At 42.6% G+C, this 13,553-nt stretch overlaps 1 protein-coding gene across 4 annotated transcripts in view; it reads right to left on the bottom strand.

Annotated features, from left to right (window-relative positions):
• The window catches only part of LRP2 (LDL receptor related protein 2), a 208,573-nt gene that overhangs the window by 194,314 nt on the left and 706 nt on the right, over positions 1 to 13,553 (bottom strand). The gene's annotated exons all lie outside the window — the stretch shown is intronic.

Raw genomic sequence — 13,553 nt, forward strand, 5'->3', positions numbered from 1 at the left:
AAAAGATATATAACATGTAATAATTTGCCAAAATGACTAATTTGAAGCAACTTTATTGGGTAATATTATATCACAAATACATCAGTGCTGACAGAAGTAATTTAAGGCTGTAGCTAGATTAAAAGTTTTAGTGAACATCTCATATCCATATATCTACTTGTTCTTTTCACTCAAAAATGCCACTATACTTAATGGGACTACTCAGATAAATAGGCAAGTTGGGTCTGGTGCCTGGGTTGGTTCTTATAGGAAACCATGTGTGTGTTTCCTTAGGCAATTATTTCTCCTAACTTAGACACTCCTCATTCTTGCTCCAGTTCCACTTTTCATAAGCTAATTCAATAAGTGTGTTATCCTTTCTGAAAATGATCTGTGTCATGCTTGTTCTTCTCATTTTTGGAGGTCTGGTCTTGCTGCCACTGAGGTAAACAGCAAAACTGCTACTGATTTCAGGCCATAGAGTTTGAAATACAGTGTCTGTGGCTCAAACTAACGTTACTAACGTTACATTAATTAACTAACGTTACTAACTAACATTACTAATGTTACATTCTTAAACTGCCTCTGTAGGCCTTAACTCATACAAGCTGTTGTTTCATTGAGCCCAGTGGAGTTCTTCACAAAAGAAAAGGATGCAGGATTGACCCCATCTACAGGTTGTTTTTAAACATTCTACTCGGCTTTTAGAATAAATGGATTCTTTGCTGCATTCTCTATGCAGACAAAAGCACTGATTAACTTCAATAGGGATTAGACTTGTGTGAAAACTAAAGACAGGCTCTGATATAAACTATACCAGCAGATGCCACAGTTTTAATGGTAAATCTAAATCTACTCTTAAAGGGTTTGCTGGTGTCTTTTCTAATGTAGACCAGAAGTAAGATCTCATGTTCTTCTCATTGCATTGTCTCATTTCTATTTACAGCAATGAGATTCAACTGCCAGTGGAAGGAGAAGATGCACATAAACTATGGTATTACAGCAAACGTATCAACAAAAGAGGAGAACAAACTCATTTTAATTGAATGTCTTTCAATAAAACAGACTCCTAGTTTTTTTTTTCACCAAACAGAGTCAATATCCAAAAACTTGTTATTGTTCTGATCCTAATCTATCAAGTAAAATATAGGCCCAGTCCAGCCAGCAATACTTAGGTTCACGTCCTGCAAACACTTAAGGACTTCATTGTTATTGCAGAGTGAGTAGCTGTACTGAAGTCAAAATGACTACTCTCAATGCATAAATTAAACATTGGCAGCATAAGAGTGGTGTAGCCATGATGGCCAGGGACGATGCCAGCCTCTTCCCGGTGGGAGGGGCTCAGGGGGTCTAGACAGAAAATGGAGGAGGGAGGGCTGCGCTATACATCTTCTGGACAAACATACTTATTTACTTATTCTTTTTTTTTTTAACAATACCCACTTAAACATGTGTTTTATCTATGCTTGCTTAATTGCTTGCCATCCCAAGACAAAGGTGCAGGCCAGGTTGGGCCGGGAGTGCTGCACCTCTGTGGGATGCAAGTAGGAGAGTGGGGGTCTCAGGTACATGGGGCGAGGAGCAGCGGCCCAGGGTGGAGGTGTGGGGCTTGCACAAAGGTGGTGCAGGGAAAGGCGGCTACAGGGGAGGCTAAGGCAAATTTTGGGGTTGCTATAGCCCCCTCCAAGCCCCCCCCCGCCCCCCCGGACGATGGTCCACAGATTATGGGAGCGGCAAGGATTTCTTAGGGTGGTATCTTTTACTGGACCAATAAAATATATCACCCTGAGAAATCCTTGCCCCTTGCATCAATTAAACATTGGCATGTATCTGCTCAGCACTGAAGCTTCAGTGAAGTGATAACCAGCTTGATTTTTCAGTTGGACTCTGCATGGTAGCTATGATCATTTTACATACAACCCTGACAAAAATACCGCTTGTGATTTAATGCTAAATAAATACAGCAAATGGAATAAATTTCACTAGTATAAGTGAAAAGCTGAAGCTGGAGACAAAAAAAAATTATATCCAATAGTATCACCTGACAGACATTTTGGTAGTAGTTACTCTTCTGCCTTATCATGGCACGTGCACACCTGCACAGTTATTTGTGAGACATGCAAGATGTATAATGAATGTGAGGGTTAGTGACTGAATTTCAATTAACAAACAGCTTGGCCCCATCTTTGTGTTGACTAGACATCCCAGAGTCTTCTGAAGCAATTTCTTTCAAGCAGGCCCATGTAAACAATGCCTGAAATTTTACTCCCTGTAGCTTTCTTTTAACAATTCGAGAGCAGGTAGCCAAAATTGAATCACCTTTTGCCAATTTGAATATTTTTGGTTTTTAAAATACAGTAGATTCTATCTGTTTGCAGTTCAAAAATTAGAAATCCTTTACCTCAAACACTAATAGACATACCCAGTTAAGGAAGTTAAACCTCTAAAATCTCCAAAAGATGAGCACTAAATAAAGTTTCAATGTCCACCCTAACCTTTTACTATCTCTTACCACCAGCCCCAGGGAAATTGGTATATTTGTTTCTCCCCATTGAGGGACAAACTCTCCAACAGGGAAATTTACAAATCTATTTCTCATTTTTAAAGATGCTAGGAAACTGCTGGTGAATCAGCTCATCACCACTATAGTTACACATACTACCATAAGTAAACCAATATCATTGCCTGGGAAGGGCTAACTTGTACTCCCCAGGCACACTAAACTAGAAAGAGTAAAGATCCTATGATTTCCCTTGGGTACTACATGTATCCACACTGGTGTTGCATACTACATGCTTCCCTCAAAGAGCAACTAAGCAACTAAGAGAGCCATGGCTCTGTCACTCCAGGCATGTTTGCTGGCCCTGCACAGCATATCCACATTAGAAGGAAAAAGAAACATTTCTTATCTTATGTTAGCCAACTTGTGGTAAAATCCTAGCTAATTTGTTCCCATTAGGATTTTAACTTGTTAGTTCCCTGGCTTGTCTAACACTGTTTTCTAATTAAGACAAGGCCCCAGTAGGCTACAAAATTAATCTCCCTCCCCATCCCATATAATGGCTGAATATCAGGATGCCTTTGCACAAGGTGCACATGTCCACTGCTCTCACCTACAGGCAAGCAAAGATCATAACCTGCCCCCACCACTGTGTGCACCCCAGGAGTGCATGCGGAGTGGGGGGCCATAACTAATATTGGATCGGCACCAATATAAAGAAAATTGACTATATTGGAAATTGGCCAGATGTGGCCAATAATATGGCTGATAAATGCCTGTGTGTGCACACAGCTGCAGCCCAGCAAGCAGGCAGCAAAGAGCACAGCCCAGCAGCATGGAGAGCTGCGTGCAGCTGGTAAGTCTGTTGTGGTGAAAGGGAAGGGGCATGGAAGGGGCATGGCGGGGGAGCAGATCAACACTCCCTGCAGTGAAGGAGGGAGTGGGGCTGGGGTAGGCGCTGCCCAGCCAGGTTGCAGCGAGGTACAGGATAGAGCCACGCCACATCTGGGGGGGTGGGGGAGTGGCTCCCACCACTGTGCATACCTCAAGAGGGCATGGGGAGGGGCGTGTGCCCCCAGATCTGCATAGGCTGGCACAGAGCAGGCTGCAGCTGTGAGCTGGGGCTCAGGGCCATGCCCGCAGGTAAGACAGAGAGAGAGAGAGAAAGAAAGAGAGTGTGCATGCATGTGTGTGTGTGTGAGCTGCATGGGCAGCAGGGCTGGGGGGGCAGGTGGCTGCGGGTCAGGAGTGAAGTGCACTGGCACAGCTAGTGGGGTGGGGCAGAGGGCTGCAGGTCAGGAATAAGGGGCACCAGCAGGGCTGGGGGGGTGCAGCAGAGGGCTGCAGGTTGGAAGTAAAGGACAGAGGCAGGGCACAGGCATATCACAGCCCCCCACCACAATCATATACCTCTTCCCCCTTTCCTCCCCCTCCTCTCTGCCCTCCACAGGTGTCCTCTTTTTATACTGGAAATATGGTAATCCACGCCAAACTTGAGGGGAAGGAGGGGAGGAGCAGGGTGCCTGCCTCTATAACAGGGGCATAATAGTCTTAGGATCTCGAGTGAAACTACATCCTGTCCTTGCAGTGCCTGCATACCCTTGCTTTTTCAGTGGCAGGTTAGGGTATTCTTGTTGTTTGTGGACATTGTACTAGTAATTATGAGAAAGGGTTATTCCTGCAGTTTTAAGAATAGGTTAGACACACATCTGTATAGGATAGTTTTGATAAGGATGATCCAACCATGGCTGGAAGGTTGGACTCAATGTAGAAGTGCACCAATATATCAGTCCATATCCAAGGCACCAATAAAAGGAAAAATGACATTATCAGCAATTAGCTTTTTTTGGCCAATAATGTCACTGATAAATGCTGTGTGCACATGTGCAGCCACAGCATGCACACAGCCAGAAATGTAGCTGGGCAGCTTGGAGAGAGAAGTCTGCTGGTAAGTCTGTGGAGGGGAAGGGGCAGGGGGGGAGAGAAGGAGCATGGGGGGGTGCAGATCAAGGCCCCCTCAGTGAGGGAGGGAGTGGGGCTGGGGCAAGGGCAGGGGTAGGTGCTGCCCAGTCAGGCTGGGGCAGGGTGCAGGATGGACCCGCCCATGCCCCACTTCCTCCTTCACCATGGGGCATGAATGACTGGTGCCTTCTGAATCGGGGGGGGCACCCGCAGAAGCCACTGCCAGCGGCAGCCCTGTCGGGGGGACACCAGCCCTGCTGACAGCATTGGCGTCAACCGTCGGGGGGGGCGGCACTGGCCCCATCAGGTGGGGCACATGCACCCTCATGCACCCTCTACCAGTCGCCTAAGCCGTGGGAGCCTTTATCTACCCCACCATATCCTTTCCCCCACTCATGGCCATTCCCTACCACAGACTTACTGGCCAGACACTGATGTCCAAGCTGCCAGGCTGCATATTGGCTATTGGATTGGTATCAGTCAATATGGCTGGTCAATTGGCCATCAATATCAGCCAAAAAAATCTTTATCAGTGCACCCCTAATTCAGTGATCTCTTAAGACCCTTCCAGCCCTACTCTTCTATGATTCTATGAAATATGCTGTAAGAAGACATATGTTTTCAAATTACATCAAATTGTATGTATGTTTAATTATCAATGTACTCATCTATTATTTTTAGACAAATCCAAAGAGACAGTGTAATTACTAAGAGATATAAAGTTGAGTTTCAATACGTTTGTACAGCCAAATTAGCTCACAAGTTTTGGCATTTCCACTCTTGGACACTTGTTTTCCTATACCAGACTGCATGCAGTTAAATCATAAATCCCATAGCAGGAGATCAGCCCCATAATAAGTGCTAGGGAGATTGATCTCTCCTACTCCAATGGGTAAATGGGCCCTTTGCCTGGGTACAGAAGATAGCATACAGCTGTTGATTTGTATCTGAGATTCAATTCAGATTTCCTGATATTCAGCCCATTCAAATTTGTCAAGACCCAGATTAATGACTGTAGATAATACCTTTCATGTAACCACAGAAGTACTAGAAGGAATTTTAGTGCTTCGGTGCATTTACACAATATTAGGAACTAAACTGGTTTCCATTGGTAGAGTGAGCCAGGTTTTTAAAGACAGCCTGTGGCTGGCTTGAGAGGAAGAGGAAAAGGCAAAAACTGGAAAACTAATAAAGAAAACTCCTACAATTGCAAACAAGATGATAAAAGCACTGCCACTAATTTCAAAGAAGCATATAACCCCTTTCACTTCAAGTACAATATTTAAATACCTACTACACTTCATAATAGTGAATATATATATGAATTAAGGCCAATAAAAGTTACAGCAGTGTTCAAAAATATCATGAGTTTCGGGTTTTGGTCCAACTTGTTCAGTATATAACATCGAGCTTAAACCTGAAGTCTTGCTCAAGTGAACATATGAACAGTGCATTAGAGAATTTAATAAACAAAAAAAATCCAGCTAACACTTGTTTATTATAGTCCTCATGAGAAAAGCTAGGCTCTGGTGACTCACATGTTACTTAAGCTTGCTGAACAGTAAGTTAGTTGACCTGGTAGTAGTCATGGTTCTAGTCATATCTTAACCTGGGCTTCCATTGCTACTATATGGGCAGAAACCTTCATGGAAAGTTTAAACAAATTCTCATATTTTAGACAAACCTAAAGGAGTATCCACGTGATTATGAAGCCCAGTTCTTGAGCCCTTACTTCCCCAAACCAAATAAGCACTATAGCACATTTCCTTGATCAGTTAATGTTCTTAAAAGGTAGATAAGTACTCAGGATCTGGATTTCTGGAACGTGTGTAAGACATGAAGTGGTTTCCTCTTATGATGCTTCAGAATACAACAAAGGCTCCAATCCTGCACTTTGTTCCATATGAGTAGGCCCCTGTACCAACATGGCATTCCACTGAAGACCATGGGGCCCAAAGTGAGAAAGGTAGTTTACCTCTGTGGGACAAGATGGGCATCCCATATGTAAAAATAATGGATCAAAGCCTCAGATAGTGTAAATGGGCACAATATGACACTAATATAAATCAATGTGTTCAAATTAACATGAACTAGATACATAAAATAAAAAAACCAGTTTGGAAAAGAGCTCAATTAACTCTTATATGTCATTTTATTAATCCAGAAAAAAAATTATTACAGTGATCCTTACGCTTCTAATCCAATTTAACAATTGCAAGACAAAGAAAACATGAAAAGACTTGACACCAACAGTAAAAGCTGATTGTGGAATCTAAAGGCCATCCATTCTATTCCACATTTCCATGCTTACTAATTAAACTTCATCTTTATAAACTGTTCTAAAACATATGCTGAGCTGGAAGAAAAAAAGGCAGTTAATAAAATGAACATTACCGTAAAAGAGTGGACTTCAAACTGAATCTCAAAATATGGTAAACTATTAAAAGAACTGTTTACTATCAACTGCTTGGTGTCTGGACCTTATCTCATGCCTTAAATGAGTGTAATTCAGGAATAGCTCCAATGAATTTAATGGAGTTATAGGGGTTTGAGTGAGAGGGAATCAGGTGCTTTCTCTTCAGCTGGAAATTATTCAAGGTATTTCATAAGACTGTAGACTGTAGAGAGAAAAAACGTAATAATACATCACTAAGAACTTGTATAAAAAGATAGGTATAATTTAGTTTTAAATGGCAGTTCCATCCTATATTTGCCAAATTTAATATAAACTATTAGTAAGTAATTAATTGACTTAGGTTATCTGATTACCACTTTAAAAACATAGCTTAGACTTTATATAGGCCTCTGTGTGTCAACCTGTACAGATCATGAACTAAGAAAACCTTCTATACTTCTCACACAGGGTGTCTTCTAGAAAGTGTAGAACAGTCAAAGTGCTATGTTGTTCCATCAGTTTTATAGCAGAACTTAAAATAAAGAGAAATGGGGGACTTTAATCAAAGCTGGTAGCCCAACATTGCTCAAAGTTTAATGAACTCTATATATGATAAAACCTTTAACAATTTTCCAGTCCTAAAACAGGCTTTGTTCAGTAAAAATTAATACTAATCAATACAATATTTCTATCAATGGGAGATATTACAGAAAAATGTGTAGCTGGCCTGCTATTTAAAAAAAATTATAGAGAGCTAAAGCAAACTCCTTGCTTAGTCAATGGACTACAGTTGAAGTTTCTCTGAGGCTAGAAATAACACTGCAGAATGGAGCAATTCAGCTGTGCCATGATGTGTTGCAACACAGCTGATTCACTTCATTGGGTGAGTCGTCCTTTGTCCTGCCTTTAATGGTGTGGGGCAAGGGGCGACATGATCTTCCACCCACACCATGAATCTGGGGCCGAGGGGGAAAGTGCTTGTACACTCAGCCAGCCCTGCAAGGGAACACATAGCATCCCCCACTATCCCACACCCAGAGGTTTGGAGCAGCAGGGAACACTGGGTGTTCACCACCCAGTGTAGGTCTGGGGCAGCCGGGACTGGCTGAGTATAGAAACACTTTTTCCCCAAAGCTCAGGTCTGGGGCAGTGGGAAAAGTACCATAAGGTAACAGATGTCTACTGCAACAAAGCAGCACAGCCTACTACTTCCTTTTGCTGTGCCACTGATTTGTGGGTAATGTGGTGCAACAAAGGGTAAGGATGTCTGTTTGCTCTACATAAATATTTAAGAGTACATATGAGAAATCAGATGTCTGTTTCCACCCTAAGAACTGAGTAAAAAAGACCGCTTAAAGACCACAAGATTTGGGCCTAAATAACAAGAAAGAAAAAACAAACACTGATGTCTTTCATCTGCCAATACTCTAAAAATGTAAGAAGCCATATATGGGGATGAAGGTTTAGGATAGGGCAATTGATATCATGTGAATCCAGGAAGCCCAAAAGGAAAAGAATTAAAAGGCTTTAATGAAATTGCATTCTACCTTCCCCCAAATGAATATTTGCTCATTTCCTGCAAACCACATGGAAAGTAAATCAGGATTAAAGTGGGATTTCACTGCTCAAATTTCCAGTCAGCTCAATATATGAAAGAGGTTTTGGTTTGCCTCACAGGGAACTGGATGTGTTGCATACATTGCATATCTATCTTAGCTCAAATCTCCTTGGATGCCCTGTCCCTGTTTGTCTTGACTCCTGCAGCTTAATTATTTACTGTAATTCTAGCAGTCTGTGAAGAACGTTAAGTCTAACCAGGTGTCATCTAGTTACTGCCTTCAATTTTTAACTGAAATTTTGGTTTTTGCCCCATTCTTCACTTTAGGTGATTACTTAGCAAATTCCTGATATAGTTCATTGCCCAAGTTGTAAAGAAGAAGTAAATAATTAAAGAAAGATCAAGAAAGGTACTAAAAAAGGCGTATTCATCAAAAAAACACCTAAAAACAGGAATGACTCTTAGTTTGTAGAAAAGTCACTTTTATTAATTCAAATGTGAAATAAATGTGAAATTCTGGTAAACCACTTCACTGAAACAAATGTTTATATTTTCAGGCCATAAAAAATATGAACAAGCAAACAGAACCAAAAGTCCAGGTCCAGCTTCCTTTACTACAAGTTAGACTTTTGAGCAGATCAAGCCAAGCACTTTTGTTATTTATATTCATTAACAGAGACCAGGAACATTTTACCTGTACAGGATTACAATAAACAGTTCAACCCAAAGGTTTCCCGTACTTTCTAATTCTTACTTAGATTGTAAATAGGACTATATTCATATTATTTTGGAAACACCTACCTTTCCTCCCATCCTTAAAGCACAAATTCCCTGTCTCTGAACAAAACCTTTGTAAAGGGGCTTCTCACTGGGAGTCTTGGGAAAGGTTGGGGTCATAATCTTTTACTTGGATCTCATAGGCTTCTACCTATGGACAGCTTCATATACAACAGTGAAATCTCCTATGTTGCAGCCCTCATTGTCCTGGCCCCTACACAAGAGAACTACATGACAAAGGGAAGAGATCACTGCCTTTGATCTCAAAGATAGAGGAAAGAAATCTAAGTGAAAAATAGATCTCTTGAATTCTGGAGAATAGGATTTTTTATACAAAGAATAGTATAGTAGATTTTCAAACTTATCAATGTCACTCACATCCAAGATCTGTTCTACAAAGACTACCCAGCCTCATTCACTTCTCAACCTCTTTGTTGAATCTGTCAATTCATGCCAAATGTGACCATCTGAGATGTGTACATATATGCACTGGTTTATCTTAATTTCACTTTGGTTACTGAATATCTTTCAGGAAGTAATGACTTCTAGTCAATCTAGCATGGGTTGGATTTGAACTGGCAACCTAACACTGAAGGGATGGATCTAAGCCAAGTCATGTCAAGTCGGTCTGGAGGCCACTGCAACCATTGGGACAATCTTAGATGCTGTGCATCATTGGTGATTCTTCGGGCAAGAATCTAAGCCGGGGTGTCAAATTCATTCAGCGTGGGCTGAATGAGTGGCACAAGACCAGAACCACAGAGCAGACACCCAGTCCTGTACAGCCCAGTCCCGCTCCAATGGTCCAAGGCTGTGCTGCATGAACCTGGAGCTGCCACCACTGCAGGGTGTGCTGCATGACCCAAGAGCCATCGCTGCTTGCTGCACAGCCCCAGAATAGTATTCAGCTCCTCTGTACAGCATGATTTGCTGCACACAGCAACTGCTCTGCCACTGTAGGACATAAGATGGAGCAGGCACTGTATGTGGTACGCAGGCAGCACCACAGGCAGACCACATGATACAACTCCATGTGTCTTTGATACCTCTGATCTAAGCTACAAATCAAATTTGATGTTATATCTACCAGTAGTCATGATACTATCTATTTGCATAATTTCTGATTGAACATATGTAGAGAATGTTATGCTTTTTAGTCAAAATACACATAAAATGAATGAATTTGCCTTGCTAAAAATATAAGGAAGTCACCTCCAGTCTGAGATCAACCACAAAAAATTTCAGCCTGCAAGTATGGTTTCATGAAATAATGAGCTCCTGAAAGAGGATGACTAGCATACAAGTTAAAAGTCTACTTAACTGTATGCACCCTAAGTAAGGAGAAAGGGTATGTTCAGAAATGCTCATATTTCTAGTTGTACTCAGTGGCCCCAGGGAGAACTTTTAGTATCGGGCCCCACTTTGCCAAAGATAATGATTGTTTTTGTTGCTAAAGTCTTTATTACATAGAATCATAGAAAGTTAGAGCTGGAAGGGACCTCAGGAGGTCATCTAGTCCAATCCCCTATCAAAGCAGGACCAACCCCAACTAGATCATCCCAGCCAAAGCTTTGTCTAGCCAGGTCTTGAAAACCTCCAAGGATGGAGATTCCACCACCTCTCTGGGTAACCTGTCCCAGTGTTTTACTACCCTGTGAGAAAATTCTTCCCAATATCTAACCTAAACTGCCCTTCCTGCAACTTGAGACAGTTGCTCCTTGTTCTGTCATCTCTGTGGTATCGATGTCTTTAAAGAGTTTGTTCTCAATTGATAACATTGCCTGTCCTGCATATGCACAATATTAAAACTTTTTTTTGCAATTGTAATTTTTTCCCCCATTTTCAAGCCCCCTTTCTGTACGGGCCCCCTGAGCAGCCACTCAGTTGCCCATGCCTGTGTCCGTCCCTGGTTGTACTGGATGAAGTAAAAGGGCATACACCAAAATCATAGGTTTATTTATCAACTACAGATTCAGCCTTGGTCACTGATTGCCCTTTATTTCCAGGTATGTGAATCAGAACTTTAACATGGTAAATCTGACAAGAACTAGCTATGGTGCAAGCAGAAAACTTACTCATTTAATGCAGACCAGAGTACTTAGAAACAAAACTACCCTCAGAAGCATTCACCAAACAGGAATACACATTACCAGCTGGAGTGAAATCTTGGTCCTACTAAACTCAATGAAAAAAATGCCATTGACAGCAGTGGGTCAGTGATTTCAGGCCAGAGATACAGTATCATTTTTTAACTTGCACGGGCATGACTTTTAACTGGTTAAATGTAATTTATACCTTCAGGGGACAGAAGCAAGTGTACCCGAAGAAGAACTTAAGAGGAGCATAAGAAAGAGCAGAGCAGATGCTATATTATCTACTATTCCTGCCATGAGCTTGTCATCCTTTTATAGAGGATTTCACCTCATTCTGCATATCAGCTAAATGTCAAATGTGTATGTTACCTTGCTATATATTCAGATATATATCTTTAATTTCTGATGGAATTACATAGTCCAATAATTCTCACATTTTTAGATTCCTGGCACCTCTCATTAGACTCAAGGCCCCCTTTGGGAAATGCCAGCTGTTAGTTTCATTCATGTTCTGACTATGGAAAAATAGCACGATTTTTGTGTTTCACAGAAAACTCAGACCACAGCAAGACAGAATGTTTTTAATACTATAGATTCCTACTTGAAAGCTCTGGATTTATCTTGTGAATCACATTTACGTACCTAACAGTTATTTGAATCATAGCACCCTGGTTGAGAGCCATTGACTTAATCTATTGAATTTGGCCCAAAACAAGGAACTCCAAAAGAACCAGTAGCTTAATGATTCCATATAAATTTAACAGGGACACACAAATCTTATTTAAGCCAATGAGATTTGTACAAGTTATAGAGAACTCTAGGTGTCTAAGTAGGAGTGCTCCCTCTAAAAACGGAAAACAGGTTTGTCTTTGAAAACTAATCACTGTGTAAGGTCTGAAGCAGGGGCACTCTCAGGAACCAAAGACTCATGGTCTAACAGAACAGTCATTTCTTTCCTGTTATAAATTGCACCCCATAAATACAAAATAAATGGTGCAGAGATCCTGTATGCTCTGCATTAAAAAGCTTATGCCTCAAATTGAAGTTCACGAATTTGCTCTAGTGATCATATTCTATATCTGCTCTTTAATGACATTTTACCAATGTCACAGGACTTCCGGATCTGGAGCTTTAAAGAAAAAAACCAAACCCTGCCAAACAGCTCAGGATGCTAAACAAAAATAAAATCACAAAAGTTGACAGCAACACTACCCAGAAGCATATAACACGGCTCCTAGTGGGTGCTCCATTACTAACACTACATCTCCACATTTAACAAAAGTACTCAGCTACTTTCCAGGCTCCCAGCACAGCAAAACCCTGCATGCTTCCACTGCCTCAGGATTCCAGGCCAACATTTTCCCCCTTCCTTATCCAATCCTGTCATTTAGCACGCAAGTGCCCTGACTATTCTAAGGTAGCTGCAGAGCAAGGAACTAAGCATTTAAGCCAGCACTGTAGTTTCAGTCTTATCTCATGTAAAATAATAGTGCAAAGGATTAACTCTCCGCCCAGTGTGACCTCCTTGGCTGGAGCTTTTGCAATGTTCCTGGTTACATTAGCTATCTCCCAACCACTTCCCGGCTCAGAAATGGGTGCTGTTAGCAGCAGTTGCTGTATAATTACTTACTTGATTCCTCCTAAGGAGCTTACACTAAGAGTTGGGCAAAGAAAGCAGATTAGGCACTTCAATACAGACACCTAACACCCCCCCATCTATGTGGCCCAGGAAATTTACTTCGGCTAATCCTGCTGAGACAACAGGGGCTTCGTTTTCATTGCAGGGCAACTGAGTGGTGAGGAAGGGGGAGCCAGGAAGCGACGGGCCGCAGGGCCAGGCTGGGGGCAGCGAGGGGCTGGCTCAGCCTCAGCAGCCAGCTCAGGACCGGGCGGCGCAGCCTGCTCCAGGAGTCACATGCTCCGGGGGTTGCCTGGCAACAGCAAAGCCCAGAGAAAAAGTTTTTTCTCTCTCTCTGCACCAGCCTCCAAGCTGCGGCCGGGGCTGAGCGGGGAAGGGTATCGTGGCCCCGACTAAGCATCTTCTCCCCACTGTAAAGCGCCCAGCCCACTCCCCGGCTGCGCTCTGCACCCCGCTGCGCTGCCCGGACAAGCAGCGATGCCCGAGCAAAGACTTCTCCAGCCCCAGCCTCACCTCGGACCTGGCTGCAGACGCTGCCCTCCGGCACTGGCTGCAAGTCTCGCTGTGGCTTGCAAAAGACACAGCCCCGAGCCCGGGCGCGGCGCCGGCACGGCCCCAGGCAGGTGTCTGCCGGGGTCTGGGGGCAGAGC

Source organism: Alligator sinensis, unplaced genomic scaffold (assembly GCF_000455745.1).
Source record: "Alligator sinensis unplaced genomic scaffold, ASM45574v1 scaffold143_1, whole genome shotgun sequence".
NCBI lineage: Eukaryota > Metazoa > Chordata > Crocodylia > Alligatoridae > Alligator > Alligator sinensis.